Below are 13,800 nucleotides of genomic sequence, written 5' to 3'. Positions count from 1 at the left end.
ATCTAATTCCTGGGTCTACTCCCCCGCGGGGTAGAACTTACCCTCTTTCCTTGCCCGAAGCCCAGGCAATGAAGGAGTATATTAAGAAAAACCTAGAGAGGGGTTTCATCAAGCCTTCTAGTTCCCCTGCGGGGGCAGGGTTCTTTTTTGTGGGTAAGAAGGATGGTGGTCTTCGTCCCTGTATCGATTACAGGGGTCTCAACAAATTCACCATAAAAAATCGATACCCTCTTCCTTTAATTTCTAAGCTGTTTGACCAGGTTAAGGATGCCAAGATCTATACCAAGCTAGATCTTAGGGGGGCTTATAATCTGATACGTATAAAGCAGGGGGATGAGTGGAAAACAGCGTTTAACACTAGGGACGGCCACTATCAGTACCTTGTAATGCCGTTTGGTCTCTGTAACGCCCCCGCAGTGTTCCAGGAGTTTGTCAATGACATCTTCCGGGACCTGCTGGGGATATTCGTGGTGGTTTACCTAGATGATATTCTTATTTTCTCTTCCAACATGTGTGAGCATCGGAAACATGTGTGTGAGGTCTTGTGTAGACTAAGGGAGAATAACCTTTATGCAAAACTAGAGAAATGCACTTTTGAGGTTTTTTCTGTTCAATTCTTGGGGTTTAATATTTCCAGCAAGGGTCTAGAAATGGATCCAGGCAAGGTGAGAGCTGTCCTGGATTGGACCCAGACCCTTTCGTTACGCGCAACCCAAAGGTTTCTTGGTTTTGCTAATTATTATCGCCAATTTATTAAGAATTTTTCCCTCATTGTTGCCCCCATTACAAATCTGACTAAGAAAGGAGCTGACCCCAGTATTTGGCCTCCTGAAGCTGTACAAGCTTTTGATCTTCTTAAGAAAGAGTTCAGCTCAGCCCCTATCCTACGTCACCCTGACACTGCGCTACCGTTTATTGTAGAGGTTGACACCTCTGAGGTGGGAGCAGGGGCAATCCTTTCTCAAAGGCACCCGACTACCAACAAATTGCATCCCTGTGCTTTCTTTTCCAGGAAGTTTTCATCTGCTGAGGTGAATTATGACATAGGTAACAGGGAGTTGTTGGCAGTCAAGTGGGCCTTTGAGGAATGGGAATGGCGGCACCTCCTTGAGGGTGCAAAACACGTTGTGACAGTCTATACAGACCACAAGAATTTATTGTACATTGAATCTGCTAAACGCCTAAATCCAAGACAAGCTAGGTGGGCTCTGTTTTTCACACGGTTTAATTTTTCTTTGACATTCAGGCCTGGTTCTAAGAACACTAAGGCGGACGCACTCTCTAGGAGTTTCGAATCCATTTCTGCTGACACTAGTGAGTGCACTCCCATCATCCCCAGGGAAATGATTTTAGCCACCTTGGAATCTGATCTTTATTGCTCCCTTTACAATCATCCGCTCCTAATGATACTCCTTCAGGGAGATGGTTTGTACCTCAGGGGTTAAGAGAGCAGGTGCTGAGAGAGGTTCATGATTCTAAGATGGCAGGACATCCAGGCATTGCTAAAACGGTGTCCCTGTTATCCCGTCATGTTTGGTGGCCTTCATTGAAACAGGATACTAAGGCCTTTGTAAATTCATGTCCAATCTGCCAAAGGTCAAAATCCTCTTGGAAGTCTTCCCAGGGTTTGCTGATTTCCTTACCAATTCCAGAAAGACCTTGGACCCATCTTTCGATGGACTTTATTGTTGATTTGCCCCCTTCACAGGGTAAAACTGTGATCTGGGTGGTGGTGGATAGGTTTAGCAAGATGAGCCATTTTGTACCCCTTCCACACCTACCTTCTGCTAAATCCTTGGCTGATCTGTTTGTTACTCACATCTTTAAGTTTCATGGTTTTCCTGAAAATATTGTTTCTGATAGGGGGGTTCAGTTTGTCTCTAAGTTTTGGCGTGCTTTCTGTTCTTTGGTTGGGGTTGAATTATCCTTTTCCTCTGCCTATCATCCCCAAACCAATGGTCAAACTGAAAGGGTAAACCAGTCCCTTGAGCAATACCTCAGGTGTTATGTATCTGACAACCAGTCCACATGGGCTGAACTGTTACCCTGGGCTGAATTTGCATACAATAATGCTACCCATTCCTCCTCGGGAGAGTCCCCTTTCTTCGTGGTTAATGGGTTGCACCCCAAGGCATTCTCCTTTTCCGGTTCTGGCTCCCTGGTTCCCTCTGCTAATTCTTGTGTTGAACGTTTTTCTAGGGTTTGGTCGCAGGTTCACGACTCTCTGTCCGCAGCCGCCTCTGCTCAGAAAAGAGCTGCTGACAGATCATGTAGAGAGGCACCCCAGTATAAGGTGGGAGACTCAGTGTGGCTTTCTACCAAAAATATTAAACTGAAGGTTCCCTCTCTCAAACTGGGGCCTAGGTTCATTGGTCCATACCCTATTTCTGAAATTATCAACCCTTCTTGTGTTCGTCTTAAGTTGCCTGTTAATTTTAAAATTTCTGACTCATTTCATGTTTCTTTGTTAAAACCTGCTAACAATGTCCGTTTTGTTTCTGTTCCTCCCCCTGTGCTAGTTGAAGGTCTGACTGAATTTGAGATCCAGGAGTTTCTGGATTCCCGCCTTGTGCGTGGTAAGTTGCAGTATCTTACCAGGTGGAAGGGCTTTGGTCCCGAGGAGAACTCCTGGGTCTCAGTCAATGACATCAGGGCTGACCGCCTCAGGAAGCAATTCCGTCAAAAATTTCCTGGGAAGCCTGGGGGTCCAGTGGCCCCCCTAGAGGGGGAGGTAATGTAATAATACCTGTGCGGCGGGGTCGTCCGCCGCGCCATCGGCGGGGACGCCCGCTGCACCATCCTGTTCTCTAGCCGCACCAGCGTGTATGCGCTAGCGCCGGCTCTTCCCTAAGGGCGCGCGGCGCGTCCCTTCGTATTTAAAGGCGCAGGCGCAAAATTCAAAAAGTATTTAAGCCCAATTTTTCCACAGCACCTTGCCGTGATAGGATTTGTTCCTGGCGCTATTAGCTGTTGCTATTCTGTTTGAATCTGATCCTGAATATCTGTTTTGACCCTTGCCTGACTATTCTGATCTCTGGAACCTGACCCTTGCCTGAAACCGACCTTGACTCTGCTTAATCCTCCTGTTTGACGTTCTGGTTTGATCTCTGCCTGTTATTTGACTCCGATTCTGCCTCAACCCATTTGATTGACAACCCGGTTTGACCCTTGCCTGCCTGACAATTCTTGATATCTCACTAGGTTGGAGAGAACCGACGCACACCCTTCAGTAGATCAGCCTGGTGCTCAATTCCAGAGGATCCGGCAACCTCCCTTGTGCAGAAAACAAAAAAAGGATCGGCACACAGGCATTCAATTTGCAGTGTTACCTGCTCGTTTATTGCGTGGACTGCCTGCCTCGACCCAGCCTGTCTGACGATTCTCTTGCCTGCTCCAATTGTACCGTGACCTTCGGCCCAAAAGACTATCTACCTGCCGTGCCCATCTGCTAGCCAGAACATCTCACCTTGTACCCCTCGTTAAGTCCAGGTGGCACCCAAGTAAGCTGAGGGCTCCTCCCGAAGCCCAACGGTGGTCACACTACTGGTGAAGCCGAGCCGAGACCAGGGTACTTGGCACCTGTTCTGGTATTGGGTGCCAGCCGTGACAGTTGCTAAACAGAGAAAGGATTCTCTGTTTAAAGGATATTGCTGTCTGGCCCAGGAAGCTATAGTGTTGGAAGGAACAGGCAAGTCAGACAATCCATTACAGTGGTCCAGTTCACATATTGGACCTCATTTTCCACAGGAAGGCTGTCCTGTTGAAAGGTATTTCATTGTAGTGAGAGTGTTAGTAAGGTCTCTCTGAGCAGTAGTGATGTGCAGGTTGAACAAAACTCAACCCGCTTCTCCTCCACCCGAACCCGACCTTAACCTGGCACATTCCCCTCTGTGACATCATGAAAAGGGTGAGGCCTGCGCTTATATATAAATTGAGGAGTGCAGAGGCTGAAGTGGGGCAAAAGAAGGCCACAGAGACTAACGTTTTGCCCAACCCGCTGGTGGTCCAAAGACATGGGGGGTATATTTATCAAAGAATGAAGTTAGAGATGGCTACAGTTCGCTAGAGTGAAATTCCCCCACTCTTTTAAAAGAGTATTTATCAATGGGTGAAAGTGTAAAATTCATCCTTTGATAAATATGCCTTTAAAAATCCCATAGAAATAAATGAAGAGTGCCGGAATTTCACTCTAGCGGACTGCGGGCATCTCTAACTTCACTCTTTGATAAATATACCCCTTAGTGTGGAAGCCGGCCTGAACCCACCCAACGGGGTCGGCCTACACATAACCAATGAGCAAGATACAGAGCAAGAAGGATATGTTAGGAACTCCCAGAAGGGCTGCCTGTTACTCCAAGGAGCAGAGGGTGATGTGACCAGGTGACTGAGAATCTAAGGTTATTGAGGAAAGCCAGAAAGTGAGACAAGCCAGAGGCTGTTGAGCTGGTATCCCTGGAGGGGGAGAATCATCAGGGCTTAGCGAGAAGCCCAGAATATTCCAGAGTGTGGAAGCCACCCTGTATGGTGAGAACTAGGGAAAAATCTTGAATGCGTGCTGTTAAAATGCTAACGAACTGTGTTCTTGTTACTTATTCTTGTTGTTCTTGTTTTGATTGGAGACGTAGTATCCCTGTCTTTATGCTCCTGATCCTACGCTTACCTGCCTACAATAGCTAATTTCCCCCTAAAACTTTGTACAGACAGCCATCTTGTCACATTACCCATTATAAAATCTGTGGTGATGCTCTTCCTTCCCTTCTCACAAGTTTCATTATTGCAGGCAGAAAGGAACCAGCATCAGCTTCATTGCACTACATTTTAGGGTCATGCTTGCCATACAGAGCAGTTTTCTGTTTGGTGGTACTTGTCATCTTTTCCTGCCACTTTATAGGAATTAGTAACAAAATATATTTTTCACAGGAATAATTTGAATATTTATTATAAAAAAAATTCTATACAGAACACATAATAATAATAACTTAATTTATAATAACTTTTTGCCAAAGGGATGCAAGGCCTGGCATATACATGTACATATTTATTTTCTCTGGTTATGGTAGCATTATGGTAGCGTTGCGTATGAAAGAATATTAAAACTAGATAATTCCTAGAAAGAATCCATGCATTGAAGTAAAGGCTACAGAGAAATATTTTTTTAAATTGATACACCAAATTGAGTTGAGTTCATTTGTCCAGAGTTTTAAAGTTATATTATGTAGGGGTTTTGATTCAAACCCCTTGTAGGATTCAGCCAAATAGCAAAAGTGCTGAGATTTGCCTGAACACCAAATCAAATCCTGAAATCTGTGCATCCTTTTTGTGCATCATTAAGGGGGTTATTTATCAAAGGTTAAATGTTGAGTTTTTTATACCTCAAATTAACTCACAACTCAAATGGTATCTTATTTAAGAAAAAAATCAAATGAAAAAAAAACTAGATTCTGCAACTTGAAGTTGAGAAACCCAAAAACTCAAATGAATCGAGTTTGCGCAAAAAAAAATTGAATCGCTCAATTCATTCGAGTTTTCAGGCAAAACGATTTGAAAAACAACTGAATCATCATGCAGTTTATTAACATCTTCAAATGGTTCACGAGACCTCTGCCATTGACTCCTACATAACTGTGACAGGTTAAATTCAAATGTTTTTTTAATCCTGAAATGTGAATTTTGACCAAAACTCCAATTTTCGTTGAAAACACAACTGGAACCTAAATAAATCTGCCCCTAAATTAAAAATCCTTAGAATAAATATGGTTGCATTTTAGGGGACGGAAGTAAAATTCTGCCTAATGAAATAAAATATAATTCTAAAGAAATACTATATTTAAGATTTTTGAATGCTTGTATGTAAATGTAATTACAGCTGAAAGCAGTGCTTCTTCAGAGGTGTGTTAATCAGCTGTTTTTTGCTACATGCTACATTGTTTCAAATGTCATAACCACCAGTGTAAAAAGGGACAGAGACATACTGCTTCCTATATCACTTAATTTACAAAATATTAGACATTTTTAATTAATGTATATAAACCTAGCATTTAAAGGGGAACTAAACCCTAAAAATTAATGTGGCTAAAATGCCATATTTTATATACTGAACTTATTTCACCAGCCTAAAGTTTCAATAGCAGCTGATCCAGGACTTGTCACATGGGGTCACCATCTTGTCACAGGAGGTCACCATGGAAAGTGTCTGTGACACTGCTCTGAGCAGTTGTTGAGAAGGTAAGCTTCGGGGTCATCGCAAACTATCAAGCAGAATGTGAGGTTGGCCTGTAATATAAGCTGATGCTACAGGAATGACTGATCATTAAATTCTGATGCTAATTGCACTGGTTTCTGTGCTGCCATGTAGTAATTATTGGTATTAATTACTAATCAGCCTCATAAAGAAAAGAAGATGGGGAGCTACTGGAGCATCTTTGGGGCACAGCTCTTCCCTGCTAAAGGGCTGTGGTTGCCTTGGGCTGGTACAGAAGCCCAAAACAAAATGTACAACATTTCTAGCTGCTTCTTTATTTAAGCTTTACTTTTCCTTTAAAAGTGTGAGGCAAGCTTCTTATTTCTACTTTACAAAATCCTGTGTTTATCTAAGAGTTAAAATATCATACCACTCATATTAGTACTTGTGTTTTGCCATTTCCACTGTCAAGCAAGCAATCCTCTGTGTGACTGTGTGATTCCTTTTTTATTATTATGTGACTATGTAATTGGTATGCAAAGTGATGTGAAGAAACAGAATTCCAGTCATGGCAACTATACTTTAGAAATAATATTTAATGAAATTTAATTTATCTATAATGGTTCGAATTCACCAGTCTTTTACAAGACTCATAATTTCATTCTGAGTGCAGGCAGAAATACAAGTGCCACTTTCTCCAACATCAGTACATTAGGAACTTTATTGTTATTTATTAAAGTGGACCCGTCACCCAGACATAAAAATCTGTATAATAAAAGTCCTTTTTAAATTAAATATGAAATCCAATTTCTTTTTTTTATTAAAGCATTAATAGCTGTTGTAAACTCATTTAAAAATATCAGCTGTCAATCAAATATTGTCTGCCCCTCCTCTATGCCTAGGCATAGAGGCGGGGCAAACAATTACTTTCACTTTCCATTCAGCACTTCCTACATGTCACTGCTCTCCCTGCATTTCCTCCTCTCTCTTAACGATTTAATTGTGTAACCAGGACATGGGGATGGACATCAGGTCCCCCATTCTGATGCACAAACAAGATTCTGAGATGATACAAGACTTGTCTTAATAACAGTGTCCACAAAATGGCTCCTTCCTGGTTAATATAATTATGAATTCCCAGACTGATGGAAACAATATACAAATAATTTATATAGTGTAATTAAAGTTCATTTTGCTGGACTAACATGATAAAATAGGATTTGGAATAATTTTTTTTGGGTGACGGGTCCCCTTTAATGCCAGGAATGGTTTGAAGACCAAATTTTTATGAAGCAGGTCTTGTCTCATTTTTTTATCGTATCTGGTCTTGGCTTGATTTTAGATAAAGACAAACTGTAATTATTTTTTTTCCAAGTACAGGTAGAAAGTTAATTTTCCATTTTGCCATTGTCAGTCCAATTTCAGTACTTTTTTATGTAACAAACTTTCAATTAATCACAGAATGGGCCAGAACTGACATGAGTTCTGTGATTAATTGAAAGCTTGTTACATAAAAAAGGTACTGAAATGGGACTGACAATAGCACAATGGAAAATTATCTTTCTACCTGTACTTGGAACATGTATGAACATGACGTGCATTTTTTTTCCTGCTGGTCTTTTGGTCACAAACTTTGGTAAGGCTTTCCAAGAATCAAACCCACTCAGCCTACTCAAGCTAAACTCAATCAGCATGTAAATAACCTGCCAGTATGTGTGGGAAACAATGGATATGAGCATCAGCTTCTGTGTGACATAGTAGCATGGTAAATTTATGGGCCATCATTTAAGAATTTCCTTTGTCCTCTCTCACCTGGGCTACTATTGCTGTCAACAATTTTAGCTTGCAAACTGAATATGCACTAACTGCATCTACACAGAGGGGCTAATATATAAGTGGGGCTAATCTGAAAAAAATATGAATTCCTCTAAATCCTCCAAAAATGCACGTTTTTTGGCAACTACTATCAGGAAAAAAATTGAAAACCTCTAAAAGTCCAAATTGATTAAAAATGGTCCAACAGGATCAGCGCAGCTCCTTTTGCCTTGTACCTGGCAAAGTTTTGTATTAGTGGTTTTTACACTTAATAAAGCTCACATATTTAGAGCTTTAAAAAAAATAAGAAAACCACAAAATTTTACACTTGTGGAAAAAATATAAATTCAATTGTTAGTAAATTGGCCCCTAAGAGCCATGTTCAATAGCAAAATGATTGAATCAGCCCAATTTGACCCACCAAGTGGTTGATCAGATAGCTAAAGATCCATTCATTTGGCAACCTCATCTGACAAGTGGATATTTCCATGTGTGGCCAGCTGTAGGCTTCTGGCACATGCTGTGTACTCTCTATGCTGCACCAAGGAAGAATTGCTGAAATCAGCTGTGTATATAAAGCAGTGATATTAATGGCATTCTCCTGTAACTGCGCACACAGGACAGATTCTAACCATTTTTAAGGCAGTACTGTCCACTATCTATTTTACTGCTAGTTGTAGAAAATGCAGCCAGCAAGTGCTATTAGCCTAAGACTTCTTAGCACAATGATCTGGGTGGGAATTTGTTTAGACAAACAATAGAAGATGAAAACAGCAGAGCTGGTGGCAAAAACATTGCAATATTTTTTTCTTCAAATAAAACATTTTTACATGTACTGTATGTTAGAGACATGGCAGGTCAATGTTATATTTTTATATTTTGGTTAAACTGTACTAACCCAGAATAGATGCAAAACAATTGCATAGGGTTACTTAGTAAATTTACACCTAAACTAAATCTATGGGCACATACAAAAAAACCCTCTGATATCTGGGTTTATTTAAATAATATGTTATCCCTCCAGAAATTATACTAGTTGGTCTATAATTTGTGCTGTGTAACAGCAGAGCAGTGAGAAAACCTTGAACAGAAAATCTTAGCTATGAGGAAAGACTGGCCAAATTGGGGATGTTCACTCTGGAGGAGAGGCGCTTAAGGGGAGATATGATAACTACCTGTATGTAAAAATATATAAGGGGATCATATAATTATCTCTTGCTTTATTTACCAGTAGGTCTTTTCAGCTGACACAAGGTCAAATATTCCGATTAGAAGAAAAGAGGTTCCGCCTAAATATTCAGAAGGGTTTTTTTTACAGTGAGAGCTGTGAAGATGTGGAATACTCTCCATGAATCAATTGTACAGGCTGATACATTAGATAGCTTTAAGAAGGGGTTGAATTGCTTTTTAGCAAGTGAGGGAATACAGGGTTATAGGAGATAGCTCATAGTACAAGTTGATCCAGGGACTAGTCCGATTGCCATTTTGGAGTCAGGAAGGAATTTTTCCCCCTCTGAGGCAAATTGGAGAGGCTTCAGATGCGGGGTTTTTTTTTGCCTTCCTCTGGATCAACTAGCAGTTAGGCAGATTAAAAAAAAAAACTAAAAGGTTGAACTTGATGGACGTGTGTCTTTTTTCAACCTTACTTATTATGTTAGCATGTAGACGGTTGTCATAAAAAGAATTCAAGCAAGAAAAATGAATGGACCTGTGATGATGATAAGTGATATTTGGAATAAAATGTTTGAATCGGAATGGACAAAATACAAGCTTTTGGCACAAAAAAACCCAAAAGAATATACCAACACTGATTTTATTGCTAATTTGTTTCCTTCTAAGGCATTTTCTGTGTAGTTTGTTCATTAAAAACAAAATTACCCTACATAAGATATTTTCAAAGAACATTTGCCTGTGACTGATCAATAAAATATGTTTACACAGGGCCAGATTTCCTATGTGGGCACCCCTAGGCCGGCACCAACCCCCTCCCCCCGCATAAGCTGTGTGTCACCAGTGCTCCTCAGAAAGCAGATGGGCAGCAAGCCTCCCCTGATATTTTGCTGCCTTAGGTCCAGGCCTTTATGACCTCGCCACAAATCTGGGCCTGTATATACATATTATAGATAGACACTACCTCCAAGGAGTTTGCATGTCCTTGTTGTGTCTTTGAGTGTTTCCTTAGGATACTGAGGCTTCCTCCCTAATGAAAGTCACCCTAGCAGGAAAGTGATGCAGACCTAATTATACACTCCACCAGGGCAGGGCCTGATGTTAATGATGAACAGTCTCCTTTTAGATTTTAAGCTTTTTTGGGCAGGGCCATCTTTACATTTTGTGTCAGTTATCGGTTCTAATTTTGTATCCGTATTCTAGCTAAATAAAGGGAGATGACGACTGTGGAAAGCTGAATTCTTAATCCTTTGGCAAGTTGTAGACATGCAAAAGCTTAACATTTTTTTGAGGCTCTATACACATAGGGGTATATTTATCAAAGAGTGAAGTTAGAGGTCACCACAGTCCACTAGAGTGAAGTACCACCTCTCTCCATTCATTCCTATGGGATTTTTAAAGGTGTATTTATCAAATGGTGAACTTTCACCCTTTGAAAACAAACATCTTTCAGTCTTGGCCCCCATCCTTTATCCTTTATAATGTTTCAGTAGGAACTGACGTTGAAAAAGCTGATTCATCTTTTTGATGGAAGCTGGCCCATTCTTTTTTTAAGCAAGTGAGGAACAAAGCTTCCACCCAAGTGCATCTAATTAAAGTCCTGTCAGATAGTTCAGGAAGAAAATCCTGTAGGACAAGCACAGGCCCTCCACTTGAGTGACTAAAACTTCAAGTTTTGCCTGGCACAGAACCCAGCACATACATATACATACAAATGGCGGGTGTAGTAATGGACTTGGTTGATACCACCAAAAAGAACACTATGTGGCTGGAAGGATCATTGAAGAAGGGCTGCTACAAGTGCCCAGGTTGTCTGACATGTAGCGCTTTGATACAAGGAACTTAGTTTACACATCCCAGGATTGGACATAAATACACCATCAAGCACAGGGTGACTTGCACCACAGACCATGTGGTCTATATGGCCTTGTGCCCCTGTGGGCTTTACTATGTAGGCAAAGCTTCTACGACCTACAGAGAACAGATGAATAACCACAGGAGTGCAATTATGATGGCATTATCTATAGGAAAAGCTGATCAACCTGTTTCTAAACATTGGTTGAAGTCAAAACACACCTTGCCACATTTCAGGCACATGATTATTGACTACATACCAATACCACAAAGAGGTGGCTGTAGAGATCTTCTACTGTTAAAAAAAGAATCTATGTGGATTTTCAAATTGGATATCTTGGCCCCTAGGGGGCTAAATTAAACACTTCATATGACTCCTTTTTAATGATTAACTGTTTGGTCTAAAGTGCAACATTGTTCTATAGAATTGGACACTTTGTGTGACACCTTATGGATCCGATACTTTGGCTCAGGAATATGGGCACCACCACACACTTTACGTCATGTAAGACTGGCCATGATAAGCTTGGTGGGCGCTACCACTGGTTAACACAGCCAGCGTCAGCGACCTGGTAACCTGGTATTATCGCTAAAGGGAGCCTTGTGAGACACCACTGCCAAGAAGGCAGTCTAGCTGTCATTGAGAGGGTGGTGCCACTAGACATATAAGAGCCTGCAGAGGCTATATATCACTGACCATTGCCACATAGACAAGTGGATACCAGTCTGTAATATTGTACCGCACTTGCGAGCAGGGGGACAATGGGCTGAAATGTTGAATAAACCACTTTTTTTCTACTTTGATAAAAGACGTGTGTTGTGCGGTTTAATTTTGGAATTAATATATATGTGTGTGTGTGTGTTTTTTGTCTTTGTGTTTAGTATAACCAAAGGATAAATAATCAGAATATAAAGATATAAAGTATGAATCATCTGACAAAAGCAGATATAATACATGAACTACGGTTTTATTAATATATGCGTTGTCCTTGAAATCTTTTGACAGCAGTCATTCGCACTCTATCGCCAGGTGAATTTTTGCTCTGCTGAATGGACGTTACTCTGCATTTTACTGAATGTTACCTCTTTCGCCAGACTTACCTTTGCCAGCTCAGACCAGTGCATAGATTTTCCTCAATCTGCTGTTACTTACATCATATTTTTTGTGGAAAAAGTTTCGAAGTCCCAAAAAACGCTGGTGTCTTTTCCTTTTTTCTGAGTGGTAGCCTGCAAAAGTCCTTAAAATTTTTTTTAACATATGGAACATAAACTATACAGTGGGCTAATGTATAGGGCATTATAACAACTCTATTTTCTTTATTAAGGTTCCATGGACTTGTGTAATGTAATGTATTTGCTGCAACATATACGTCCATTCAACTTTATAATTTCCCGCCGTATGCAAATTAGCTTGATCGAAGACCTCTAACGAAGTTGCGCTAGGCATAATTGAACACTAACGCATCTTCTCTTTGAAGTAACGCTAGTGTAAATTTGCCAGTGTTCGGCATCCTGGACGCAACTTTGCAGTTTAGAAAATTAGAGTTGCCTAAGCAAATTTTTGCCTGACGAAGTGTTGCAATGGCTGCAAAGCCGTCGCTGGCGAATTTTCGCCACTTACTAGATTTACCCAATAGTTTTATTTTTTCCCCTTATTCCTTTGACACTTTATGCGTATGGCTACATCTCTTGGCAATGCATTGTTATAAATTAACATGTCTGATTGTGAGTATAGTCGCATTTGAAAGCTTTGTTAGAACCATATAGCATTATTATCTTGGAGTGGTGAAATCTCAAACAGTTTTACCTTCATCTCTTTTTATAGGCATTGCATTGCAGCTTTAAAAAGTTTACAGCAAATTCAGAACAATCATTCTATTAAAATAGAGGTATGGGACCTGTTATGCAGAATGCTCGGGACCCAGGGTTTTTTTTCCGCATAGCGGATCTTTCCATAATTTTGGATCTTCATACTTTGTCTGCTAGAAAATCATATAAACATTAAAGAAACCCAATAGGCTGTTTTTTTTTTTTTACCAATAAGGATTAAATATATCTTAGTTGAGATCAAGTACAAGGTAATGTTTTATTATTACAGAGAAAAAGGAAATCATTTTGAATAATTTGGATTATTTCGATAAATATGGGAAACGGCCTTTCCATAAATCAGAGTTTTCTGGATAACAAGTTTTTCCGATGACGGATGCCATATCCCATATTTATCCAAATAATCTAAATTTTAAATAATGGTTTTCTTTTTCTCTGTAATAATAAAACAGAACCTTGTACTTGTTTCAAACAAAGATATATAATTCATCCTTATTGAAGCAAAAACAACCTATTGGGTTTATTTAATGTTTATATGATTTTCTAGTAAACCTACGGTATGAAGAACCAAGTTACCGAAAGAAACGTTATGTGGAAAATCCCAGGTCCCGAGCATTCTGGATAACAGGTCAGAACTGTATCAGAAGAAGAACTATTCATTGATTATACTGGTGAGCAGCTGAAAAGTCTATATTTATAATGCTCAATGGCAAGTATCATCTGGAGTGGCATAATGTTCACTGTGAATGCATTCTGATAGAATTCTATACCTATTTAGTGGCAGCATTTTGGAGATAGGTCTTTGTTGTTTCAACATGATGCCCCCATGCATCTTATTCAGTTCCAGCTGCCACTGACAGCTGCGACAACTGGGTCGCACTGTAACCAATTGTAATTACAATAAAAAATACACTTCACTGTAATGGATTTGTATTACAGCATTGGGATATCAG

At 40.3% G+C, this 13,800-nt stretch overlaps 1 protein-coding gene across 2 annotated transcripts in view; it reads left to right on the top strand.

Annotated features, from left to right (window-relative positions):
* LOC108719073 (tomoregulin-1-like) overlaps window positions 1-13,800 on the top strand; it is a 385,317-nt gene that overhangs the window by 292,144 nt on the left and 79,373 nt on the right. The gene's annotated exons all lie outside the window — the stretch shown is intronic.

The sequence above is a fragment of the Xenopus laevis genome, chromosome 6L, assembly GCF_017654675.1.
Source record: "Xenopus laevis strain J_2021 chromosome 6L, Xenopus_laevis_v10.1, whole genome shotgun sequence".
Lineage (NCBI taxonomy): Eukaryota > Metazoa > Chordata > Amphibia > Anura > Pipidae > Xenopus > Xenopus laevis.
This window is presented reverse-complemented; position numbering and strand designations above follow the sequence as displayed.